The sequence below is a fragment of the Pezoporus wallicus genome, unplaced genomic scaffold, assembly GCF_028554395.1.
Source record: "Pezoporus wallicus isolate ANWC-B61680 ecotype Strahan unplaced genomic scaffold, APGP_CSIRO_Pwel_v1 contig_3812, whole genome shotgun sequence".
In the NCBI taxonomy this organism is placed as follows: Eukaryota; Metazoa; Chordata; class Aves; order Psittaciformes; family Psittacidae; genus Pezoporus; species Pezoporus wallicus.
Genome location: NW_026639618.1, coordinates 1,664,289 through 1,670,700, shown reverse-complemented (window position 1 = coordinate 1,670,700; position 6,412 = coordinate 1,664,289). Strand labels below are relative to the sequence as shown.

Here is a 6,412-nt window from a genome sequence, read left to right as displayed (position 1 = left end):
AGTCAACATCCACGGATTGCTGAATGACTGTTTCGGGAAGATGAGCCCCCTCACTGCTTCTGGAGAGGAGGTTTAGGCATTTGGGGCTCTTTCTGCCAAAGATGATAAGCCTAACAGAGTGCAAGGGATACTTTCTGCAGGCAGAGGCAAACTGCAGTGTCCTCTATGGATGTCGTGGTCAAGCCTAAATTACTGGTGCTTAAGATGCTGCAGGTCTGCAGGCAGAGCTCCGAAAGCAGCTTCAAGCCATCTGCAAGTGCTAAAAGGAGCCAAGTAGCAGAAGCCACGGGCATGCGGGTGTGTGTGAGGGCAGCTCAGAGCTTGGCCTGAGGGCTGAGGCAGAGGGACCAGAGTGGCTCAAGCGGCAGGAAGGCTCTTGACCCCTTGCCTCAGCACCTCACAGGGACCAGTAGCTGGGATGCATCCTGCTTGAGGTGCGATCTCCACTGCCGCTGCCCCTCTGCAAAATGTGCCGTTAACGCTGCTCCCTGTAACTCATGGTGGCCTCAGTCAGCCAGCCTTGCCGGGTGACTGAGGTGGATCTGCTGCCCACCCCTGCCGCGGCAAGTGTGGAGCGATGGCTGGGGGGGGGGGCTGTACGGGGCAATGGCGGGCGGGGGCAGGCAATGAGGAGCGATGGTGGGCAATGACGGGCGGTACGGGCGATGGCGGGCGGGGGCCTTGCGGGGCCGCTCCGCAGCGCGCCGTGCCGTGCCCAGCAGGTGGCAGTCACAGCGCACGCTCCCGCCGCGCCCCGCGGGCAGTCCCGCGCCGTGCCGGCTGTTGGCCCGGCTGCCAAAGCGCCGGGCTCTGCCCTCACATGCCCAGGGCTCTCCTACGGCCGCACTCACGCTCCGGGTGTGTAGGCCTGACCCATCTCACGGGAGGTCCTGTCCACCCAGGGTGGAACCGTGGGGTTTTCCCTGCTGTTTTGCAGCCCTCTGTGTGGGAAAGGGGAATGAACCTTCACAGCCCTCAGCACCCGCCATCTGCACAAAACACCCGGGGCTGCAGCCCCTCCCTGTGCAGCCGAGGAAGCTGAAGAGCAGCACTGGGGGTGGTGGAGATTTGAAATCAAGATGGTAAGGCCACCTCTAGCTGCCCCCCCCCCTCCCCTCCCCCCTTTAATTAGAGGTATCTATGAGTTCTGTTTCACCTCCAACCAATCTCTTGGGGCACAAAGAAACGGGTGTCAGAAGATAATCATCCTTCCCCAGCACAAGGCAGTGGAAGCAGGCTGCCTGTTTCTTCGTTTGTGGTGGCAAGAAGGTGATAGGGGAATAATGGTCCATAAGTTATACAGTCCGCTCTCTGCACAGAGATGGGCACATGTGGCAGTCCCAATAATTAGGGGAACCGCTTGGGTGCCATCCTTGACTCTGGCTTGCTTTCCAGTCCACTCTTCCTTTGCTTGCTGGCCTTTTCTCATGACTGGATGTCATCTGCCTGGAGGCCCATAGCATGGCTGATTAGTTTTACTTACATTTCTGTGTGCCTTTTTTCCTGTTCCTCTGTAAGTATCTGCAGAATTACCCCTTCATCACCTGATGAAGTCTCATTTTCCTTAAAAACTCTTATTTTTCCCAACACCTATGAAATACTTGGCAATACATAAACAGATTGTACCTTGAGATGATTTGCCAGTCACACCAAATAGTATTTTCCAACTGTTTCCTTGCACTCTGCATGTGTCTGGATTTATCTCATTTCTGTTGTCTAAAAATCAAGTTATACGCTCTTTGGGACAACAATATTGAATACATATCCCTGCTCTGTGCTTGTACACATTTAATGCAGTGGAGCTATGGTCCCTGAGCAGCATTTTGGGGGCTACAGTAATAAAAATGGTTGTTATTGATACTGTGCCACCCAATACTAGAAATTTGCTCAATGCTTCTAATTATAAATCCTAATTCTGGTTATTTATAACTTTGTGAATTTTTCTGCTGGGTGACTGCCTCTGTTTAGATTTCTTTTGGAAAGTTTCTGCAAAAATGGTTATGCTATTTCCCAGAAAAAAGATTAAGAAAAAAGGCATTGTTTTGCTAACATTAATGAATTGGTTGTAAGAATTCTCTTTTGGAAATGCTAGCTTCTCCATGCTTTGACTTGAAGGTTGGCAGGCTGGAGGCACCCTGGTGCCAGACACATAGACATTTGCCCATATTTGGCTGGGTTTTAAACCCTATTCATTAGTAATATGGCAGAGTTTGGCACATAAGTGCCTCAGAATTTCTGTCTTGAGCATGTGCTATCTCTTGCATGCCAACTGCATTATCTCCATAGAGTGACATGAGCCTTCTGCATCCTTACCAACCCTGGATTTGCTTTTAAAAATCACAGCAATCTGGCTTATGACTTGGGTCTTCTGTGCCCACACACTGCCAGACCAACAGAGAGCAAGAAATCATCTAACTTGAGTCCAAGTAAGAAAAGACCAAGACCTTGGATGTGTGGCCAGAGAGGACCAAGAGACTGAGCTGGAAAAGCATGGGAGTTGGTGGGTTTTGTCAAAAAGAATATGAAACTGGTTGGACAAGGAGACCATAATCTAAAATCAGTAAGGAAGAAGAGGGACAATATGAAAAACTCTGAGACCGGCAAGTTCATGACAGAACAAAGGCAGAGATGAAGAAACTCATGCTAACTAGATGAAAAGCCACAAGTTAGGATGAGTGCAAGGACACAGGTCACCCTTAGACCTATTGAGATGAGGAGCTAGTTGCAAAATAAATCAGATGAGAAGCCAGTCTGGTTGAAGAGAGACTGAAGATGGAGAGATGATTTAGCAGCCTAAGGAAAGGGTTAGGAATGGGAATTAGTGAAAACTGATTGGAAGTAAGGAAAGATTAAAACAAAGGCACCAAGTAGGAAAGGTGATGGGAAGCAGGCTCACTAGGCACAGAACTGGTTTGGAGAAGCTGGATCATGTACATGGAGGAAAAGAAAAAGGAAACTGGGAACAAGAAACAGAAATGTCAGACTGCGGAGGGGAACAGAAAGTTTAGTGTTATGTTGAATAGCATTTGAAAATTGAACTCCTATGCAGACACAGGAAAGGGAAGCTTTCAGATATGAAAGGACTAGAGGGAATAAAGCAGAAAAAGGTCATGAAGGTGTCAAGGGAGAAAAGAAAAACAAGAAAAGAAAAGACTTTTGAATGGGCACATGTGATTTGTGACCATCAGGACTGAGTTGCTGAGAGTTGCCATTTGTCTGCATCTAAAAAATACCTGTCACATTTACTTTCAGATTGCTTCTCATGTTCCCTTCGAAAGCTGGTCCATGCAGAAGGTGACAGTCTGGTCTTACTTTCTCTACATACAATTTCTGGGCCTGTCAGTGACCCCTCCATGCTGACAGTATGATTCCACATAGAGGAATTGCTGAGAGGATTTTGTTGGCTTTTCAAAAAATCTTAAAAATTGCTTTGGAATTGGAAATGGCTTTTTGAAGCACCTTAAATTCTTTCCTTCAACAAACCCCCCTTCATATAAAGAAAGTTAGCTGCAAGACAGGCTCTCAGTTGTTAAATAGCACCAAAATTACAGATACTAACTGTAAACTTAATTTAATATCCTTCTGCATAGCTGCACACAGAATGGCTCTACCTGGAATTCACTTTCTTGCTTTCATTTCCAACACTCAACCAGGTACAGATGCATGCACACAGCTCATAACAAACTTTGGACTATTGATAATTAAAAAGTGAATAAGCATGGTAGAATAATTCTACTGAGTACTAGTATATGCCATCCATTATAGAAGACAGTAGTGTGTGGCATTGCACCTGTATTTAGAAGTCCACATAGAAGTACTGTGTCTATCTGTAAAAGTGAGGAAATCTTAGGACAGTACCTGTGATAACGGTCTGCAGTTCCAGTGTTTCTTTTGGGAAAGAAGATTAACAGGGATCTATAATCTAGAATCTATTTGCATTCCTCTATTAATTTATATCCACTTGATTCTGGCTTAGCTTTTGGATAAAGACACTGGAAAGATTAGGGAGGATCATTGATTTTGGTGCATCCAATTCACTGATGACTTTCAGCTTCTACATCACTGTCATTTCTGACATGGATGATGAGTGATAGACCACTTTAATGAGCTTAAGCCCTGGCTGAAATCTCACCACTCATGCCAGACAGGCTGAATTGGGTAGGGAAGGCGGCCAGAAGAGCTGGCAGAATTAATACCAGCATTCTTCCTTGAGAAAGCATGACTGACACTTGCAGGATGATGTAACACAGCACTCAGCACATTCTAGTTGTGTACCTGTACTCTCCAGGAGCAACTCTGGCCAAGAAAAATCTTTATGCTCATGTCAAGGCAAAACCTTTTCTGCCAGATGCAAATCTGTCACAATCATCATCATTTTGGCCACCCAAAATAAGGTTGCTGTAACGCTTCTCTGATGTGGAATTGTAAATAAGTGAAGGTCACGAAGACTGCTGAGGCCTGTTGAAAGGAGCTATACATTAAAGATTTATGAACTGCTGAACTAGAGAGTAGGTCCACCTTTAACTGCGCTTCTCTATACTTTGCAATGTTCTTTCTACATCTTACATTTACAAGCTTTCTCCAGGAGTCTCCCAAGATGAAGGACTCTAGAGATTCCTTACTGAGGGACAAGGATGTTCACATGGATCTGCTTGCTTCTTAGATTCATGGACATACCTTTTTTTAATGTACGTTGAGACATTCCTTTCATGCCTTACAGACACCTTTATTCACATACTGTTTGTGGACTACAGTTCCCAAAAGAGGCATATCTAAATGGGAGAAAGGAGGATATAGCTGGAGCCTTTCTTCTAGCAATGATACCACGTTCTTCATTATGGTGTAGGAAGAAATATTTGTGGTTTCTCACCAGTGTGAAAGCAAAACACACAGCCTCATCTTGCTTTGATTTGCCTTCCTGAAAGGTCTGATGGTTCTTGTCCTAAATGAGGCAGGAAGGAGATAAGCTTTGTGAGCAACTGCGTAACAGAAGGGAAATTTAAGCAGCTTATAAACATGTTGTGGAAAAGTGGTCAAGACATGGGCTAAGGGTCTCAAGTGCTATATGGAAACATGAACTGCAAACTCAGCTTGCTCAAGAAAAACTGGGCCTGCTTTTGCTTTGCTATAGTGGACAAGGTTGGACAGCTATTAGAGCTTCAACAGACCTCCCCAGTTTCTCTCCTTCCAGTGCTGAGAAGAGCTCCACAGCCTGGATGCAGGGGATGCCACCAAAACATGGGCTTCATGTCACAGAATAATAACAGTAGCAACCTTGGAGCCAGAAATATGCTGTTCAGTAGACACGAAGACACTGGAGGTGGCAGAGCCAGTAACTGCTGGGAAGCACTGCCACCATCTTACTGCTCCCTGCATGCCCCTATGTGCTGCTCGACAGCATACAGGGCAGCAGTTGTTGGTTAGACTGTTTTCAGATGCACCCCATGGATAAACTCATTGCTTTGGTCCCAGAGCAAAAACATTTGGGGAGAAATTAGGTAGAAGTAATTCCACTCAAAGTGCTTTAAAACATAAAATACATGAAATAATCAAGTTGGATAATTTTGGTGGTGTAACAAGAAGTTACAAAAAGTATGGTGACAAAAGATGTATCTGAAAGTGCCTGTCCTTTTTGACCTGCTTGAGATGTGATGATTGCTTGGATCCTAGCCACCAGAAGTCATATGGCAGCAACCTCATCCCTTTTTGTCGTTCCACCAGAAGATAGTGATTGATTGTTTTCTTCACATGTGGACTTTGTAATAATGATCTGTCTTTTCCTCGGGAAGCTGGATTACTGGCCTGAGATTCTTCTTTAAATTCTTTAGGGCCACACTGAAAGACCCATATACTTATCTGAGAGAGCGTGGGATGTCCTAGTGGTTGCAACACAGGACAGAGAAGGGTCCTTAAGGGGACAAATGAGCATGGGGCAACAAGCACCAGCAGCGTCTGGACGGTTTCAGCCATTCCGAAATGAAAATAAAGATGAAAAGGTGGTTTAGCCGGTGAAATCACAAACTCTATTTCCCTGTATTTGAGTGACAATGTCATCAGATCACCGGAAATCAGAGGACAACTGACAGAAGGCTCATGTTTACATGGTGCAAGACAGTATTAGTGCATCATGGATTCTGAGGCAACCCTCTGTCCATGAAAAATGCAAGAGGCTAGGGGGGTTTATTTTTTTATGGGAGGGTACAGACCTATTCGTTATGCAACTTAGACCTAGGAAGTGGTGTGGGGTTGGTTTTGGCTTCTTTTGACATGGTTTTGGCTAAGATTTTGGTATGTGGGCTTAAACAGAGCTCAGATTGCAAGCTTTAAGAATTCATCATTTTTAGTGGCTTGCAGAAGTGGTCCAAAAATGAAATCCTGTGGGACAGCTGATGTTTGAAGAAATGCCGCAATT

General features: G+C 45.4%; 1 long non-coding RNA gene across 2 annotated transcripts; it reads left to right on the top strand.

Annotated features, from left to right (window-relative positions):
* The first annotated feature begins 1,713 nt into the window (after positions 1–1,713).
* Positions 1,714–4,930, top strand: LOC130602414 (uncharacterized). Of its 2 annotated transcripts, none has more exons than XR_008972900.1 (3): positions 1,714–2,426; positions 3,591–3,653; positions 4,721–4,930. It is a non-coding gene; the product is annotated as an uncharacterized LOC130602414 (long non-coding RNA). The 2 variants fall into 2 exon arrangements; XR_008972899.1 differs by lacking the exon at positions 4,721–4,930 and adding an exon at positions 4,052–4,652.
* The last annotated feature ends 1,482 nt before the right edge of the window (positions 4,931–6,412 follow it).